Here is a 21268-nt window from a genome sequence, read left to right as displayed (position 1 = left end):
TCAACATTCACAAGTGTATGCATGGAAGTTTACAGTTATAAAAAATGATAAAATTATGATTTGGGGCTTTTTTGGATTTATGTGCGAAAATTCAATTTGGTGGGTATGGGTAAATAATAGTCGTTTGTCATGTAGCGGGGTGAACAATGGCTATTTTGGCGTGTAGTGGGCTGACGGTAAGTGGTTTTCTTCACATAGATTTTGGGCACTTGGTGGTATCGGGGGGAGGCTGCCCGATTCCATTCATCGAGTGCCATGTTGCCTCGAGGGCCCAGTGGAAAACAACCCATTTTGGGTGGGTAATGTTTAGATTTTGGGCCCTTCTGAAATCAACACGGGCCATCAAATGGGGAGGGGAGTGATCGTGTGATGGTCGGGTGTGGGAGTTACATGAAGCTAATGGGGGGGGCCAACAGACAAGTAAGCGTGGAGGTTTAGGTTTAATGCGTGATTAAGGTGGGGATTAATGCATCGGGCGGGATCTATTTGGGTTTTTTTTAACTAATTAATTGAGGATCGATTAGTTAGTGGGTCTGGGGGTAGAAACTTTAGTTTATATAATTTAAACTGGGGTGGGATTAATAACTATTGCGAGAGTTAATATCTATACGGGAAATGGGTTTTCATTAAGGATTTAATAAATAAGTTAATAATTTAGTCAAATGAGTGGAAGGGGCACCATACCCTAAGCATACGATTTTCATTTTTTTAATGTTTTCTGATAAAACTTAGGATATAGTGTTATTTGGGTTTTTGATGTGAAAATGAGTTATGTGGGGGGGAAAATACTTTTCCTAGGTAAAATTGATTTAACCTGAGGAAAAGAATATTATTAGGAAAAATGAATGAACTGAAGGGGTTTTAGCATTTATTGCCTATAAGCCATTGAGCCTAGGGTCCGGTCCCTCCAAAAGTCAGAGAAATACTCTAAGCCTCTTTGACTTAGGGTTTTTAAGTACTTTGATCTTTATTTTGGGAAATTAATTAAGTAAAAGGTGAAACAAATGAGGGAAATTAATTAATTGATATCCATCTACATGCTTGAGTGCCCATTCACATTTGGAACTTTTATGATGAAAAAGATAATACACATGCTTTTGTCTAATCAATCATCAAAATTCTGCAAACTTTCTACTACTTACCCACCTACTCATGCTACCATTTTTACTTCTCTTTATTAGGGTGCATTTGAGCTAGCAAATCATTATCAAAAATTTTCCTTTTCTTTACAATGGTAAACTTACTAAGTCTAACCTTATTACATCCAAGGGCTCATATTAAATAGTTGAGCTCCTTTTATTTACTCTACCTATCTAATTATATGCCAAGATTAAACAGTTTGGTCAGATTTTATTCTCTATCTATAGACATGAAATTGAAACATGAAATAGACAAGTTTAAACATTTTGACTGTCATGGCTTGTTGCAAATATTACAAGCTACACACAATCATTTATTTCGTACAAAAAATAAATAGTAGTGGACTTTCGCTTGCACACTTTCATGGTCTTTTCTCTTCTTGGGGTTCATATTTTTCATCTTTTTTTTTTACATTTTTGTTCTTTTGTCCTTTGATTATTCTTTTAGGAAATAGCCTCTTTACATTTTTTTATTTCTTGAATATGGACAACATTTACAGAAAGCAAAGGTATGTACATATTATAGGTCTAATCTCATCCATTCAAAAATTATGACTCCTATTGGTATAGGAACCTAATAGTGGCTCCACTTGGGGATGGAATTTCCTGGTGAAATGTCAAGAACTTGTAGACCAATGGCCTTCGGAATTGTTGTGATGTCACTCTGCAACTTCCCTTTTGAAATCTCTTCATTATTGCTATTTATGAAAATGAAAATTTTGAGGCTTAGGGCCTTCACTTCGGGCTTCGGCTTAAAAAAATCACTATCCAATCCACTTTAGACTTTTGAAAAAAATAATATGTACAAATGATTAGTAAAATCATTAACTAGGTTCAATGTAGTGTTTAAGCATTCGACCATTAACAGGTCCTCCTTCTGCTATTGTACCATCCATTTCCTTGAGGAAGAATGCATTATTACCTCTGAAAGCATATATGATATATGGGCCTTTCCATAGGAAATCAAATTTCCCATGTTTACCTTTATCCTCTCTTCTTGAATCCCATTTTAAAACTTTGTCCCCTAGGTAGAAATCTTCTGCCTTAGTCCTTTTATCAAAAGCCTTCTTGATTCTTTCCTACACAACTTGAGATCTGATGTACACTTCTTCTCTGGTCTACTGTAAGTGAATTGTTTGGTTGATTCTCCTTTGGATGTCATTTGGTTCAACCTGCAACTCTTGGAGTAGCTTCATCACTGGTGTTACCAAGGAATATGGGAAAACAACTTCCATTCCATAAACTAATTGATAAGGACTAGTACCAATGGATTTCTTTGTGGTTAGTCTGTCTACCCATAAGGCATTCACTGGTTTTGTGTTCCATGTTATCTTGTTGTCTTCTAACAATTTTTTTATGATATTTACCAGACTTTTGTTTGAGGACTCTGCTAGTCCATTTCCTTGGGGGTAATAAGTTGTGGAATGGCCTAAAGTTATATGGTACTTATTACATAAATCAATCATTCTCTTATATTTGAAGGCTGCTGCATTATCAGTGATGATCTTAGTTTGGCATCGAAATCTAGATAGGATGTTGGATTCAAGGAAGGTTATTATAACAGTGTCAGTGGCTTGCCTTGATGGTATGGATTTTATCCATTTGGTAATTAATATGTAGCAGTGAGGATCCATTTGTGTTGGGCAGAGGAAGGTGGGTGGATTTCACCAATGAAGTCAAGACCCCATTGTTGAAAAGGTGCTTTAGCAGATATTGGTTTTAGGGTCAAGGGTAAAATCTTTTTCTTTCCTTCAAAAATTTGGCATTTATGACATGAGGTTACAAATTTCTTTACATCAGAAAACAAAGTGAGGCAATAGAAATCGGCTCTAAGAATCTTGTCAGCTGTGGTTTTCTAGTAAAGATGTCACCCATAGTCACCTGCATGAAACTCTTGTAACCCCTTGTCAGATTCTTCTTTCAATAAACAGTTAAGAAGGATACCTTCATGATTCCTCCAAAACAAAGTAATGTCAATTATGAAAAATTTTAAAGATTTTGTTTTTAAAAATCTGCTTTTGGTCCTGGATAATTCAGGAGGAGATTGTAGATTTTGTAAAACATATATGATGTCAGCATACCATGGTAATTCAATAAAGGTTTGGCTGATTGGTGGAGTTTCCATCTCCTCTCCATTATCCATTTCTGCAATAAAATTTATGTCAAAGGCCTAATAGTTTGATACAGCCATGAGCTTGGCTAAACCTTGGCCTTTGATTAACTTTTTTGGCTTGATTTCTAGGTCATATTCTATTATAGTAGCAATAAATTTCCCTCTCTTTCCATCTGGACCATCCTGAGTTAGGATATCCTTGACTACTGCATTGGGGACATAGGCTATTATATGAGAATATAAAATGTAAACTCTAAAATATTTGATAGATTTAACCAAAGCAAAAGTTTTCTTTTCCATTATATTGTATTTTATAGGAGCATCTCTCAAGGCTTTGCTAAAAAGGCAATAGGTTTTTCATAACCCTGATCATTCTTCTGCAGTAGGATTGCAACAGTTCTATGTTCTGAGGCAAAGGAAATTATAAAGAAATCACTATCAAACTTTGGACTAATCAAAACTGGTGTTTTTATTAAGGGTAGTTTAATATCTTCAAAGGACTTCTTAGCCTCAACTGTCCATTTTATGGTCGAACCTTTCTTCAACATGTTATTCAATGATCTAATTAATTCCACTAAGTTAGAAATAAATCTCCTAAGAAAGTTGATTTTTCCCAAAAAGGCCTGTAATTTTCTGATGCTCCTAGGATGTTGTATCTGTAAGATGGCTTCAATTCTTGTAGGATCTATTCAGATACCATATTTTGAGATTATATGGCCTAATAAATTTCCTCTTCTAACGCAAAAAAATATTTTTTAGGATTCAAAGAAATTCCATACTTTCTACATTTGATGAAGACCTGCCTTAGATGATCTAAGTGTTGTTTATGATATTTTGAGAATACAGTGATATCATCCAAGTATATTACTAGGAAGTCATGAACTTCCTTAGCAAAATCTATGTCCATAGCCCTTTGAAAGGTGGCCCTTGCATTCTTTAATCCAAAAGGCATCTTCACATACATGAATGTGCCCCAAAGAGTAGTGAATGCAGTTTTTGCCTGGTCATCTGGGTGAACTAAAATTTGATTATAACTAGAAAACCCATCCAATAATGAGATTCTGGGGGACCCTACTACCCTTCATAAGATGTGATCCATTTTAGGAAGAGGTTAATTGTCTTTAAGTGAACCTTTATTGAGATTCCTAAGATCAACACAAAGTATAATCTCACCACTCTTTTTCCTTGTGGGCACCAAATTTGAAACCCAATCAGAGAATGTATTTGGTTCTATTATCTTCGCTTCATACATCCTTCTGATTTCCTTTTCAATAAAAGGCAATATGATGGGATTAATCCTTCTAAGCTTCTACCTGAAAGGTTTCTGGTTTTCTTTTATGGGGAAGGTGTGTTGTATTATGCTGGTGTCATAGGACTTGGGGTCCTCATAACTCCAAGCAAAGACATCTTCGAATTCCTTTAGTAATTGAAGGTATTTCACTTTTTTTAGTGGGAGGTAAGTACTTCGAAAGTTTTATCAATTTTTATTTTCTTTAGTACCTATATTACACTCCTCAATATCATATTTTAAGGGTTCCATTTTTGGTTTTCTAGGGACATCATTTGAATAAAACAAGTCTTCCAAAGGAGTTAATCCTTTGGGTAGAAAGTTGCCTTTGAGATTAATGATTTCAGAGTCTTCGTTAATTATCTCATCAATTTCAACTTGTTCTAGGTTTTCTACATCTGAGTTTGTTAAATTTAGTGGGATGAAATCTATCTATATCTTCATATTCTATTTCGTTAATCTCTACTTAATCTTTAAAATCAGGATCTAATGTTGTGTTAGTGTCTACATTTCTATCTACAAATTCTTCTTCCAAAGTTAAAAAATTATTTATCTCTTGGTCATTAGCGAATGCTTGACAATTTTTTAAGTTATTTGGGATAGCAGGTCTGTGCCTAACCTTAGCCATGTACTGATGGTTAGGTTGGAATGGTGACTTACATGTGCTGGCAAACATTGCTAAACTATGAGCCTGCATATTATGTTCCTTGGGATGACTGCAAGCATAGTTTCTAGAAAAGTGTTCAATATTTCTACAATTGTTCCTCTATAAAAACTTAACCTAGGATCTTTGGTCATATATACAACATTAATTTTTTTTATAACCAACTCAGAATCTCCCATAATAGAAACTTTTATAGTTCTTAACTTTCTAACCAATTTGAGACCTAAAAGAAGTTCTTCGTACTCAGCCATGTTATTAGTGCATTTGAAATTTAGTTTTTAAGCATGGCCCTCTGAGTGATCATTCTCTAAATTGTATATCCGCACTCTGGCTCCTACTCCTAGTTTATTCACTAACCCATCAAATTCAAGATGCCATAATATTTCATGTTCATAATTATTACTGTCTGGGGGGGCAAAATTTTCATTGTTTAAGGTGTCTTGATCATCTTTTTTATTTGAAAGCTCTTGAGTTTGGATAGTTTCATTTTGGGTTGTAACTGAAATTTATTTTGGTTCTGAAACAATGCTATTTAAAGTAGTTTCGGGTGTTTGTTCAACATTTTATAGTATAAAAGAATCAATGTCAAAATGCATGGAATAGATAGGAAAGTTTTGAGGCCTATCCTGGCTACTCACTACATATTTCATTAGAGTCTCTCTGTATAGTTTTTTAGGATGTCCAAAGACTGAAATTATGGCATATGACATGTCAAGTTGCAAAGATCCTTGGACTTTAGCCCCCTATGATCTAGACAATAACATGCCATACTTAGGTGGTATATCAACAACAATTGTATCCATGAGAATGATTTTAGCAGGATATTTTACTAAGGAAACACACAAGTCTTTAATTAACCCTAGACACTTTACTTGACTTGAGTCAAATGAAAATAGGTCCCTGTAAGGCCTAGTAGCATCCAAGTTTAATTTTTCCATAACAGATTTAGCCATTAAATTATGTGAAGCCCTAGAATCTAACACTGCATTGTGTAAGATTTTATCATGAATGTTAAGGCTAATATAAAATGGTGGTATCCCTCCTTCTAATGGTTTATCATTAACATCAGGACCGAATATAAGCTCAGGATGATCATCAAACAAGTTGACAGAGTCTTCATTCTCAACAAACTTTAAGTTTTTTATTATTTGAGATTTATAGGTTTCATTTTTAATCAGTTCTATTAAGGGGACTGATATTTTCAGTTTAGCCACTTCTCCCAAAATGAAAGGCAAAGGGACTTTATCTGTTTGAGGTCTTGAAATTTTCATGGCAGGAGTTTGAGTAGATTGTTCTTCTTTTTCTATATTTGAAGTATCTTTCTGTGGATTTTCTAATATGGTGTTTGGAGATTTCTCCACTGTCTCCTTGGAGGGAATTGAAGTGCATGGTTGATCATCAGGGGGTTGGTCATGAGTTATATCTATGATGGTGAGACTAGGAGGGTTCGGATTTGGTCTAGGGAGGACTTGGAGAGTTTTAGTAACTGGAGTTGTTTTGATTTTCTTAGGTTGATTTGGTATTGCTTTCCTGTTTTGGTCAGGAGTATCATTGTTCCTTTTACTCCTCAAGTTGTATTGTTTGTGCACTTCGAAGATAACATAATCATACCCTTGTTTATAATCGAATGATTCTCTAGATTGGGTCTGCAATTGCTGAAGCATATGCAATTCTTGATCATCTTGAGTCAAGAAGATAGTTTCCTCTTCATCTAATCCCATTAATATTATTTGTGTGTCTTGTTTAGGGTATTCTAAATGGGATGTTTCAACATAGTTTTCTTGAAAAGGAAGTCTAATATTCTGATCAGGTCCATTTTTTGCAGTATTTTGATTTTGATTCTTTCTAAAGTTTGTATTTCTCACTGGAGGTGCTTGTTGATTATCCCATTGAAGCTTCATTTCAATGTTCTCTATCATATCCATTAGTTTTTCCATTCCTCTGGTTAGGACATCTATTTTAAGGTCAGAGGGTGAGGCCTCATCTTTCACAGGTCCTCTCCTTTCATTCCTAACCCTAGCTCTTTTTGCTAGCAAGCTAGCTTCTATACTAACTGCTACACTCTGCATGTCTTCTAAAGTTGGAGGGTTTTGCTCTCTAAGTTGGAATGCCATATCAGTATCAAACCCATTAGAAAAATTTATCAGAACTAAGTCAGGTGGGGGTCTAAGATTGACTGGTATTGCATTGTATATATTGTTAAATCTGGTACAATAATGTTGGACTGTTTCATTTGGTCCTCTCTTGATGCTATTGTATTATGAAAGAATATGCAAAGGGTTCTTTTTCTTTTCCTATCTATTTAAAATTTCTAATAAAATACTTCTACACAATCTATACTATTAGCAAGCAATGCTCTAAACCATTTCCTAACATCACCAGCTAGAGTCTGAGCAAACAATCTCATTTAAACATCTTCAATATCAATTTCATGTAATTTGAAGTAATCTATCGTTTTGTTTACATGTTTTTGTGTTGTATAAGGTCCTATGCCATCAAATTGGACAATTTTGTTTTGGTAGACTTGTGGAATGACACCCAGTGGAGCAAGTAGCACAAGAGGGGCATATCCATTGCATGGCTCTGAGTTAGGCAGGGCCAAGAAGTGAAGTTGGGGTACCAAGGGATAATACGGTAATTAATGGAGAGTTAGGAATAATATTCATTTGATGGATAATGATAGGTTGGTAGGGAAGTGAGGGTATGAATGGAGGTGAGGAATCAACTCAGAGGTGGAGAGAAAAAGTGGTGAACTAGAGGAAGTTGAAACTGTTTCAGAAAGCTCAAGGATCTTTACAGTAGTAAGGGAGGACTGAGGGGGATTTAAAATATACTCATCAATTGACAAGTTTTCCTTTTGGAATTCAATATCTGCAATAAACTCTGGATCTAGAACTATGTCATCAAGTGCACTTTCACACCTGGTTCTAAATAAGGAAAGGTCAAATGACTCATCAAAAGGGAGGTCTTCTAAAAACAACCACTCATCAGGGCATGAATCTACTTTGATTGAAGGTGTTGGATTGACTGAACTTTCTTGTCTTCTGGATCTTCTCAAAATTAGGTTGGGATTATCCACTACTGGGGGAGGATTTGGATCAAGATTGGCCCTAGTATAGTGAGTTCTTCTTGAAGCCAGATTTCAAGATTTTTCTAATTATTTTCTTTTTGTAAAATTTTTGTAAATAACTTCTAATAAACCCTTTAGGAGGCTTGAAATAAATATTTGAAATTTCTCAAAGGTTTATTAAGACTGAGGATTTGATTTCCCCAGTATGGTCGCCACTATGTTATCACTCAGAAGTTTTCCCTAGAAGTTATCAAAAGAAGGAATAATCCAAGGTAACCACAAACCAATCTTCAGACTCAGGTTCTAGATAACCTAAGTCCAGAGAGGGCTCTCTCTTGATAATTTAACTTTGTTTGGGTGAGGATTTTAGGCTAGTTCTTAGTGTTCGTAAGGTTTTGATTTTTGTTGGGTGGTGGAATTCTAGGAATAGATGGATAGAGCTAATTTATTTAAACCATTGGGCTATGGAGTCAATAAAAGGATAGCATAATTGGATCAAATCATTAAAGCGAATGTTCTCAGGGTAGGCTCGCAAAGGGAAAGGAAAATCTTCAAGCGTTGATGTATGGAATGATTCTAACCAGGGTGAAAGGGCACTAAAGAATCCTTGGACCGAGATTAGAATGAGGAACAGAGGGTGATTCTCAACAAAGGGCAATCAAGAATCCTTTTCTAAATAGACCAAAAGGACAACTACAGAAGCTAAGCTAAGATAGTTTAGTAGAAAACATTAAGAATGTAAACAATCAAAACAAAGTGCATTTAAGCTACTTCTGAAATATCAGTCCTAGTTTAGCATTCAGATTTCATAGAAACACATAGGATTTTTAAGAAACATAAGGAAAAACAATAATATACATGAGAGAATACTTATTTGATTTTTGCTTTACAAAAGAATCTTGAAAAATATTTGAGCTTTATTGCATGATCCAGCAAGCCAATCCAGTTTTTTGATACAATAAGACTTTGATTAGAGAGAAAATTCTACATAAATGTATTTGAATCCACCGTTAATACTTCGAAATATGAAGTATTTATACAAAAAATATTTACAAAATATCTCATAACAATATAAGATTTAATCTAGAGAATCAAAACATCTTCAAGCATGAAGGTAGGGACAGATGAAAAACTGCATCATGTTGTCCCTCTTATTGTGGTAGTGCTGGCTATTTCAGTTGAATTTGAGCCCTTTAAGCTGGCTGATATTTGTATGCTAGAATCATCTTTATCTTTGATCTTTCACTGACTCTTTAACCTACTACTCTTTGACCCTACCAATCTTTCTCTTACTTTTTTTATCTATCTGCCTTTAGATTTACTGTGGTAACTTATAGTAAATCTGTCATCTTTTCCCACCATTCATCCTCAGATAATTTTACTTTGAGCATTCTTCTGTAGATTTCGTCTGCTTCTTTGTACTTAGCTAAAGTTTACTTGGTGAAAAACAAATGTTTCACCTCATGCTCTAAAAATAATAAGTTCTCAAAATTGTCATATAGTACTTTCCCTATAGGTAAGGCTTTGATACCTGAAGTACTTGCTTGTTCCTTGGCCAACTTCCTTAGTCTATTTGTGTAGTCTAATTGGGTCATAAGTTTATCATGGATGACCATAGGACTGGGAAGGCCTTTATCCCTCAATATTTGAAATTTGGCCATGAATCTGTCAATTCCCACCTACATGTTATGGCATTTTTCCTCTAAGTTGACCATAAGGTTTCTTTTGGAAAGAACCTTTTTAACTTCTATGATGACTTCAGTCCTATCCTCTACACCTAGTTCATTTAGCTCATGTTTGTTCTTACTATTCAGGAAGTGGATGAGTCAATTAGCATCCTCATGCTGGTCTCCTAAATCTTCCTTTATTTTTTGAATTGCTTCAGTGGCCACTTTTACCAATTTAGTTTGCTCAAATATTACTTGAATCAATGGCCAAATATCTGACAGAGTCAATGATATTGGCCTAGAGCATCTCCTTGGTCTGTCCTAATGGATTTTGTAGAGTTAAATCTTTTTCTCGAACCTTGATCTTCTGACCCATCCGTAGGGCTCTTTGTGTTTCTTCTCTCTGATGAATTTGGGCAAGCTTATTATCAGTTTCTAAGCTTACCACTTTATCCTTTAGCCTCTTGATTTCTGTTTCCTAGATAGAGATTTCCTCCATGGATTTTACCAAATCTGCTATTTTATCTGTAGATGTACCTTTTGTTGTAGACTCAGTTGTTACTAGCAATGTTGTGGTAGGTGGAGCTGTTGGTGCCAAAGATGTTGCCAATGCTGAAGGAACTGCAATTGTTACTGTGGGAATGGAATTTGTAGAAGTGGTGGCCAAGTCACTTTGTTTGGACTGAATCAATGTGTCCAATTCTTTCTCTATTTCTTTCAATTGGTCATTTAGCTTTAGGACAAAGTCCATAAGCTCTTCTTTCCATTTTTGTGTTTCCAGGACTTTTGCTGCTTATGGGTGATGTAATGGTGGAATCTTGAGTTTCTTCTTCAAAACAGCTATGTCATCATTCTTCTTCTTTATCAATTTTTTGGTGGCATTTACATCTTTGGGATCATGTCCCAACTCAATGATTAAGTCCTCTAAGGACTTGATTCTGGTGTCTTTAGCTTGTGAAGAAGCCTTCTATAATTGGAATTGAGTTGATATGTTATTTAGGGAGTTTTGCAATTGGTGAGCTATGATAGCTTTCCTTATCAAGGTGGAGTACATCATATCCCCTCTCTGCTTGTGTAGCTCAATTTGGTCAATAGGATTAATGTCCTTTTCCAATACTTTGAAATCTATCCTTTTGAAGTCTGCTGCTATTCTTTGTTGCTGAGTAGTAGGCTTCATAAATGTCATCTGCATTTTGCCTTCTTTCACATCAGAGGCTGACATAAGCCTTGTCTGATTGGTGGGTGCCATCTTTAGGTACTATGCATAGGTTTGGGGTTTTAGCCTCTGATTCCTAGCTTTTATGTGCTTGTATGTTTCCCTGATGTCTTGGTCCCTGTCAGCTGGCATCCTAAATGAGGACACTTCAACACTGTGCTGCCTTTCCAACATCTAAGTATGTGATGTGGAAGGTTCTAGTGTGGCCCCAGAAGGAGTCGCAGGCCTGCTTCCTTCTCTTTCTATGCTGGTGGCCCCAACTGTTTCTTCTTTGAATTCTTGTTCAGAGACAGGATTTAACCTTTGCCTTTTGATGAGGCTGGTCTCTGCATATGTCTGTGTGGTTGCCTTGCCTGAAGTAATGGCCTCTTCCCTATTTCTTTTGAGGTTTTTATCCTCATTTAGAGCAGTTTGCAAGATAGGGGGAGTAATCATGATGGGCTCTGGTATACCTGTTTGAGTTAACTCCTCCGATAGGTCTAGTTTTTCTGACTCTTCTTGCACCTAGGATTCTTCTTCTATATGTGATTCACTTTGTGCCTGGGATTCTCCTTGTGCCTGTGATTCTTCTTGGAGCTGAGATTCTTCTTAAACCTGGGATCCTCCTGGAAACTGCAGGAAAGGACCCTCATCAAGCTGCTTCTCTAGATCGATTCGAGTATTTTCAACAACAACTTCAGTGTTATCCCTGTCCACTAAAGTATTCTCCACCCATTCCAATTGATTTGCATATTTTTCTCTTTCGGGGATTCGGTGGTGAATGTAGGGAGCCATCTTGTTTTTCTGTCTTCTATTGTAGATGAAGTCACAGGGATCATATCTCCACATGAAACTCTATTTTAGTTTAAGTCTCTGAAGTATTTGCTTTCCTTCTTTTCTAACTTCTCGGTTATTACACACAAAGGGGCCTAGTTGATCTTTGATTCTGAGCTGAGCCTTCTTTTTGGCTTTTACAAAATGCACCTCATCTGAGTTGATTATCTTCCTGTAGTACTCCAGAGAAAATAATCTCATTGGGAGGTATCTGGGTAGTTTATATGGGGCCAACTCACAGCCATAGATCCTAGTTTCAGTGTTATTTTAGTACAAGTACCAATCTCCCACTTTGTGTTGTTTTGCAAGCTATAGGATCCTCCTGATATCTGAACAGGTTCTTGGAGGAGGACTTCCTTGTAGCATTGTCACTACAGGATGTACAAAAGATCTATGAAGTCTATGTATGGATATGGTGATTCATGCTTATGGATCAAAGGAGTCCAAAGTATCACGGACCTAGGATGACCTTTAGTATCAAGTTTTGGAGAGAGAAGGGGAACTTGTTAGCTTGGTAATATAGAAAAAGGTGGTACAGAACTAAGGAACACTTGAATACTCTTTCATTACTCATTCTAAGAAATTGTTCATGCATCCTATCAGCTATGAACTTGAAATAATCATACATGACAATAGAAGGTTGTCCTAGAGTGAAGATAGACATGAAGGCTAAGATGATTGCATCTATATACTCACTGGTGGTGTATCCTAAGACACTAGAAATCATTGGTACAATGTCTTGACCAAATGGGGAAAATATGGTAGCCACATATGGAGGAGGATCTTTTGGGATATGCTTTTCCGCCCTAATGAAGGTTTGAAACATCTCAGTATGTTTTGCAGTGGTAAGCTTGGGGAAACTGTCTAATAGGTCTCCAATTGACATAGGGGTTAGATTTTGCCCTGGTTGAAGTTTCAACATTTCATTAATTGATTCAGTAGCGATGGTGAAAAGTACAGTCTGGTTTTGGGACATCAATGCTCTTTGACTAGGATGTAGTTTGCATGGCAATAATGGACAATTTCTGGAAGGATGTGGAACTCAAGGAATTGATACTTGGGTAAATTGGACTCCCAGAGACCAATTTCATCAGAGTGGTTCAGGTTTTTATCTCTTTATTGGCAGTATAGTTTGATGGGGGATTCAAGGACAGAGGTGTCCTTGATTTGGAAATCTTTATCAATAAGGGGAAGGTGGTCCAAGTCCAGGTGAGGAGTGGAAATTGGCCTGGCATCCACGGAAATTGGGGCAACCATTCTTAGTTCTTGTGGATTTAAGAATGGGGAAGGTAAACTTTCAGTTTTTTAGGGCAAGGTGAGTCAATTCCAGGTGGGTTTTCACTTTACCAGAGTTTCCCTTTAATTTCAATTAAGAAAACTTAGTGACTAGTTCGAATATTTACAGGGTTCTCAATGGATTCTAGCTTAAATACCTAGAATTTCGAGTAAACTGGGTCTGAACTGGGTAACTGGAAATTATGAATGGTTGAAAAGGCTTCAATCAGGCCGGAAGGCAATTTGGGAGCTTTTGGCGTCTTCAGAGTGCAATTATATGTGGGTTGACGGCTTTCAACGTTCAAAGGTGTGTGCATGGAAGTTTACAGTTATAAAAAACGATAAAAATAATGATTTGGGGATTTTTTGGATTTATGTGTGAAAAGTCAATTTGGAGGGTATGGGTGAACAGTAGTTGTTTGTTGCGTAACGGGGTGAACAGTGGCTATTTTGGTGTGTAGTGGGCTGGCGGTAAGTGGTTTTCTTCACATAGCTTTTGGGAACTTGGCGGTATTGGGGGGAGGCTTCCCAATTCCATTCATCGAGCGCCACGTCACTTCGGGGGCCCACCGGAAGGCAGCCCATTTCGGGCCCTTCAGAAATCAACATAGGCCGTCAGATGGGGAGGGGAGTGATCGTGTGGTGGTTGGGTGCGGGAGTTGCATGGAAGGTAATGGGCGGGGTCAGTGGACACTTAAGCACAGTGGTTTAGGTTTAATGTGTGATCAAGGTGGGGATTAAGGCATCAAGCGAGATTTAATTAGGTTTTTTAACTAATTATTCGAGGATCAATTAGTTAGTTGGTCCAAGGGTAGAAACTTTAGTTTATATAATTTAAACTCAGGTGGGATTAATAACTATTGTGGGAGTTAATATATATACAGGAAATGGGTTTTCCTTAAGGATTTAATAAATAAGTTAATAATTTAGTCAAATGAGTAGAAGGGGCACCGTACCCTATGCATACGATTTTCATGTTTTTAATGTTTTTTCGATAAAACTTAGGATATAGTGTTTTTTGGGTTTTTGATGTGAAAATGAGTTATGTGGGGGGGGGGAATAATTTTCCTAGGTAAAATTGATTTAACCTTAGGAAAAGAGTATTATTAGGAAAAATTAATGAATTGAAGGGGTTTTAGCACTTTTTGCCTATAAGCCATTGAGCCGAGGGTCTGGTCCCTCCAAAAGTCAGAGAAATGCTTTGAACCTCTTTGACTTAGGGTTTTTAAGTACTTTGATCTTTATTTTGGGAAATTAGTTAAGTAAAAGGTGAAATGAATGAGGGAAATTAATTAATTGACTTTGATATCCATCTACAGGCTTGAGGGCCCATTCACATTTGGAACTTTTATGATGAAAAAGATGATATACATGCTTTTGTCTAATCAATCATCAAAATTATGCAACCTTTCTACTACTTACCCACCTACTCATCCTACCATTTTTACTTCTATTTATTAGGGTGCATTTGAGCTAGCAAACCCTTGTCAAACATTTTCCTTTTCTTTACAATGGTAAACTTACTAAGTCTAACCTTATTACATCCAAGGGCTCAGATTAAACAGTTGAGCTCCTTTTATTTACTCTACCAATCTAATTATCTGCCAAGATTAAACAATTTGGTCAGATTTTATTCTCTATATATAGACATGAATTTGAAACATGAAATAGCCAAGTTTAAACATTTTGACTATCATGGATTGTGGCAAAGATTACAAGCTACACACAATCATTTATTTTGCACAAAAAGTAAATAGTAGCAGCACTTTGGCTTGCACACTTTCATGGTCTTTTCTTTTCTTGGGGCTCATATTTTTCATCTTTGTTTTTTGACCTTTTTTTCTTTTTTGTCCTTTGATTATTCTTTTAGGACATACCCTCTTTACATTTTTTAATTTCTTGAATATGGACGACATTTGCAGAAAGCAAAGGTATGTACATATTATAAGTTTAATCTCAGCCATTCAAAAATTATGACTCCTATTGGTATAGGAACCTAACAGTAGGTCCTGAACTATGCTATTGTCCTATTAAGAAATTGGCCTTGGCAACTGTCCATGTTGTCTAGAGGATTCACCATTATATTCTGCTACAAAAAATGTTTATCTTAGTGGTTGTCAATCCTTTTTAGTTTGTCCTCAGTAGGCAAGTGATTCGGGGAAAATACAATCAATGGATTGTTATTTTGCAAGAATTTGATCTCAAGTTCTTGTAGCCAAGTCTAAGAAGTCATTGGTTTTCGTGGAATTAATTTCCAAGCTGGCTTGTGAAGAAGACATTATTTATGAGGAAAGTTTTCCAGACGAACATTTATTCCTCATTTCTTCACAAGATCCCTGGTATGGATATATCATCATATATCTCTAGACTTCGAAGTCCACCTTCTTCCTCCAAGGATGAGCATCGAAAGTTACGTCACCTTGAAAAAAACTATGTTATCATTGGTGATACGTTATATCGCAAAGGGGTTCATTCAATCCTTCAACGTTTCTTAACTTTGGGGAAGCAAAGTCTGTACTCAATGATTGCCACACTGGAGCTTGTGGCGGTCATCTATCAGGGATTGCAACAGCCCAGAAAATCTTACGCGTTGGCTACTTTTGGCCTTCAATTTTTAAAGAATGTATTGAAGGTCAAATGTTGCCACCCTTGTCAAGTCTATACTTGAAAGATGCATGCAAATCCAGCTCCTCTTTTTCTTGTTATCAATTTTTGACCTTTTATAAAGTGGGGCATTGACTTTACTACTTGTAATCCACCTTTGGCAGTGAATCACAAGTAGATCATAGTGGGCACAGACTACTTTATGAAGTGGGCTGAGGCCATGCCTACTTATAAAAATGATAATGAAATACCAGCATTCTCTTCAATCAGATTGTTTCCCATTTTTGTATCCTGAGAGAGATTATCATTGACCATGACAGTCACTTCTAGAACCAACTAATGACTAAATTGGCTCTTAAGTTGGGCTTCCGGCAGGAGCATTTGTCTCTGTATTATCCTCAGGCCAATGGGCAAGTCAAAGCCGTGAATAAGTACCTCAAGACGATCTTGTAAAGGAAAATTCACAAAAATCACTCCAATTGGCACATCATGTTGTATTCGGCTCTCTGGGCATACCAAACCTCAGTGAAGACTGCCACCGGTTTTACACCTTTTCAGTTAGTTTATGGGCTAGAATCTATTTTCCCTGTTAAATGTGAAATTCCATCCCTTAATCTAATTGTCGAGCTTCTTCCTGAGACATCTAGTCTCAAAGAGTACCTCGTTCATTTGGAACATCTCGATGAGCAGCTTTGATATGCTGCCATAATAAACGAGGCCCATAAGAAAAGGGTTAAAACCCAGTATGATAAAGCTATCCATCCTCGGGTCTTTTTTGAAGGAAACCTTTTCTTGGTTGATGACCAAGATAAAGACGCCTTGGGGGCAGGAAAATTCAAGTCTATGTGGTATGGTCCCTTTGTAGTAAAATGAGTTTTAGGAAAAGGGGCTTATGAATTAGTCGATTTTGAGGGGAACAAGTTGGTGGAGGCCTAAAATGGGCTCTACCTCAAAAAGTATTTTACTTAGGTTATGGCCAAGAAATTGCTTCTTTATATATTTTGTATTTTTGTACATATTTGTCGGGCATTTTGTGATATCGACATTTTTTTTTTATCTGCTTTGGTAGGTGTTGATGGATGACTTGGTATATTTTAGATTCGTCGATGGTGCTAGTTGGCACACTCGGAATCTTGCTTCTGCAACATGGGTGATTTATTATCCCTCTGGTTAGTTGATAGTGTCAAGGGGAGTATGTATTGGTCCTACTTCAAATAACATTGCAAAATATATTGTCGTTATTAATTTACTATCCGAAGCTATTTCTTGTGGAATTGATTCATTGGTAGACGTGTACCTTGACTCATAGCTGGTAGTGTCACAATTAAATAACATTTATCGGGTTCAGGATCCTTATTTATATCACCAATTTTTTAGAGTGAGGGCGTTGCAATGATCATTTGTTTATATTACATATGTGCACATTCCAAAATCTAAAATTTCATTAGCAGATTTTATCGCTAATCAAGCATTAGATTGGCATCTCAATCATTCATCGAATTAAAAACAAACATTAAAAATTTGGAACTGTATATATATATATATATATATATATATATATATATATCATAAAACTGCTTGTGTATACATAAAGTGTTCAAAAAATAATATACAAAATCGGGACTAAATGCCCATAATCATGTCCAGTCTATCTATCTACCCAGGTCAGGATGAGTGGCTAAGAAGTTAACTACTACATTGGCCACACACCGAAGCATGTGGACCCAGTCCCGTGCTACCCCTACCACCTGACATTGCATGTCCTCAGGTAGGTCCTCTATGGCTATCATCGGTACCTGGTGAGTCAATCCCAACAAGTTTCTTTGGAATGCATATAAGACCCTCTCTATCTTAGCAGTTGCCTCTTTGGCACCTCTTTTGTGATGCCTATGCCGTGGGAATCCATCCAGTCTTACTGGACCGACATCTGGAACATGATCATTTTTTCAGTATTTTGTCCCATAAAAAATATTTCTAAGTTTATTTCATATTTAAAAAAGAAAAAAATCTTAAAAATTGATAAAAACTTAAATATTTTTTACCTATGTCTCCCCATGCTGCGTTTGGTGGCAGCACCAAGTCTGGATCTCCTTAGAAATCCATATCAGCATACGGGTAGTCATCGACTGCGATGATTTGTTGGTCCCACCAGGCAAAAAAGTCATCAACAAAAGTTGTCCTCAGCACGTCCCCACCTCCAAGGCATTTCATCAAGTCAGTCCACCTACCCATCCATGGATCTCGCGGGCTATTGATAGAGATAGATACCTTGGGACATAGCCCAAGTACCTTCTTGAAGAAGAAGGAGCATAAAATGGTCCCATATCCAAATTCTTTTGTCTAACCTTTGTGAATGGAGGTTAGTTGGCACTTCATGTTGGTTAGAAGAGGTGTGCACCAATCGAACACAACGGTTAGGCATTCCACTGCTAGGCTCATGGACACCCGTGAAGCTTGATGTGGTGAAGCTGATCTATTTACCCTGGTAATGGTAAATAGTAGAATCCTCAGAGATAAACTATCCACGTGTTTGATTGGAATCTGACTTCCAATATTTTTCAGATGCCCAGGACAGTATATGTGTACATAGTCTTCTACTAAAAGACTACTCCGTGTCCTGCCGGTTGAATGCATAACCTCCCCTCTTCAGGAGAGACCTATAATAAAGTAGATGTCTTCCACCTCAATCCTGAGAGGCATCTGATCTATCATGAAGGCATCATCCCCAAAACTCCAATAATGGATTAGTAGTTTGAGTAGGCATGTGTTAGCTTTCATGTTCGGCATTTTGAAAAATTTCAACAAGCCGCACCTTCTCAATGCATCTAGTGCATTTTGGTCATTCATTACTTCATTGTCAATTGCGGTATGCTCTCTCTCTCTATGTGATGGTCATCCTGAAAAGAAATGTGTTTCAACCATTAGAATTTGAGTTTGAACTTCAACTCACGTACACACATGCTCCCTTCACACACAGTCGCGTGTAGGGTCGTCGTATACGTAGGTTGGTCACAGCCAACCCGCATGTACGCGGAGTTGGATTTTTTGACATGAATTCCCACGGTCAAATCTTAATAAAAACTTCTCAAAAGTATCAAAAAACATTGCAAGTATGGTTTGAGGGTTACCTGGTAACTGTGGCGTTATTTGAACAGTCGAATTCTTCAGAGGCAAGTTTGCTCCTTTTTTGATCCACAACTTTTTTCCAAACAACAATGAGAAATTTGTGAGTCTAAAAGTCAATATATAGCTTTGAAATTTCAAAATTTTTTCTCAAAACTTGATTTTTCATCTCATGAATTTTTTGACTTGTTGGCTTGTATTGTCGAGAATGGGTTATTTTTTCAAGATATTTTGGACACTTCTTTGAGATCTTATTTCGGTCCCATGACTATTGACCCTTCATTCTAGGTTTTTTTCACTTACTGGCATATAGGTTAGGGAAACCATTTTTTCCATTGCATCTTGCATACTAGCCTCCGTTCAACAATACATTAGCCATAGGGTTGAATACATCGTGTCATGGTTAGCAAACCATGTTCACTCACTGATTTTTAAATCATGATGTGATGGTAGAGCCATCCTTTACATGGGCATCGTAGTTAGAACCTCATTGAAATTGGTTGCCCATGCTGTTATACTGAGTAGGCTCAGGAGTCCTCTTTAGTCTCTCCATGACTTGTGCGCTGATGACACATTCTGCTTGCTTCTACGCTTATTTCTGGCCTTATACCGTAGAGGCTCCTTTGTGTTGAGTTGTACTGTTGCATTACATTTTGACTATTTACACCTTTTGGCCTTGAGCTCGCTTCACTTGTACTCGTGTTTAAGCCACTTATTTGACCATGTCTTCTGAAAAATCAACCATGCAATCACTTAGCTTCTGCAACTTGACACATCCTTTGAACCGTGGAAGGAACATCCCTTTGAGTGTCCTTGACTAGTTTCACCTCCCTACTTTGAGCATAAGATTGTTCCCATCCCAAGAACTAGATCATCTATTTCTCTGACATTTGTTCTTTCCACTATACTATAGCATTCTTTTATTCTTTTTCTAACTTAAATAATAAGACAAAAAAAATTATATATTCCAAAAAGAGCGGGAATGGGACAACATTTCCATATATTGTTGGTAGCTAGAGTCTGTCGTGTTGCCCTTGAACAAAGCACTCAAAAGAAAGTCTCTCCTCTACTTTGGGCGGGATTTAGTTTGACCTAGGTACGCCTTAACCTTGTTATTGAGTCAGTTCTTCTTCGATTGGTTACCTCTTCCAATCATATGGAGAGTTCGCTCGTGCCTCCTACATGATGAACTTATACAGAGTTATCATATGCTGCTATATAGTCATCATTGAGTCGTGCTTCTGTTCAAGGGAAGTAAGCCCGAGTCGACCTCTTTGCGATGTCTCTTGACCTATTTTTCAGTTAGCCATCCCCAGTTGTCAGTGTCATGTTTGTCATCACATCAGTTATATTGGTCCTTTGCTCGTGCCGGTTTGAGAAGGTCTCCATTGACTTCTTGTTGGTGGGTCTTGTCCTTATCGACGACGATATATTGCTCTGTGGGCTAGCCTAGAGCTGCACCCTGGCCCTATTTTCATTATTGATAGGTCACCTTGTGCCCAGAATCGATCAGTATCATGGGTCTTTGACTAAGTGGTTTCCCTAGTGTTCGAAATCAGCTTTCATTATCACACATTTGGATTCATGCAGTGTCTTGGTTTCCATTTGACCTTATTGGTGGATTCCTCGCCTCTGTGTCATCTTTCATTATTGGTTGGTTCAGAGGGTTTCTATCATGCGCTAGCTACATCTTGTGTATGCTGGAAACATGCTTCGGTCGGGTTACTACATCTTTTTCATCTGATTCCTTCCACATTATTGGCCTACGGGTTATACTCGCGCTAGATTGATGAAGGATACCTGAATTCCTTCCTTCTAGCAGATCTTTTCCTATCGACTACGGCTCATTGCTCTGGGATAAAGATCTAGAGTCCATTTGGAAATACCTTGGGGTTTACAGTCATCAGTGGTAGATTCCTTCACTATCGATAGTTGGAAACCATCATTGTCCCCTAATTGATAGATTCCTCCAGGTATTAGACTTCAACTCATTCATTTGCATTTGTTAGATTGTACTAGGTACCTTGACTCACATTATCATTATCAGTGAGTAGTATCGCGTTTGTTAACGGTATACATCAATGACTGGTAATCAAATGAGTTCTCACATGGTCGACCTCAGATCATTTATTCCCATTGTGTAGAAATGTACCACGGTGGTCGGTGAAGACCTCAGGTTGCATCAGCATGCTTTGGTTCACTTGTCAATTGCTCCTGTTACTGCTAGTCGACACCATCCACCTTATATGTTGCAGTCCCTCATAGTGACATCTTATATGTTGGCATCCGAGTTGCG

This window comes from Pinus tabuliformis, chromosome J (assembly GCF_031772625.1).
Source record: "Pinus tabuliformis cultivar Carrire ecotype Pingquan chromosome J, CPIR1, whole genome shotgun sequence".
Classification (NCBI taxonomy): domain Eukaryota; kingdom Viridiplantae; phylum Streptophyta; class Pinopsida; order Pinales; family Pinaceae; genus Pinus; species Pinus tabuliformis.
The sequence above is the reverse complement of the archived record's forward strand: the minus strand, read 5'-3'. Positions refer to the sequence as shown.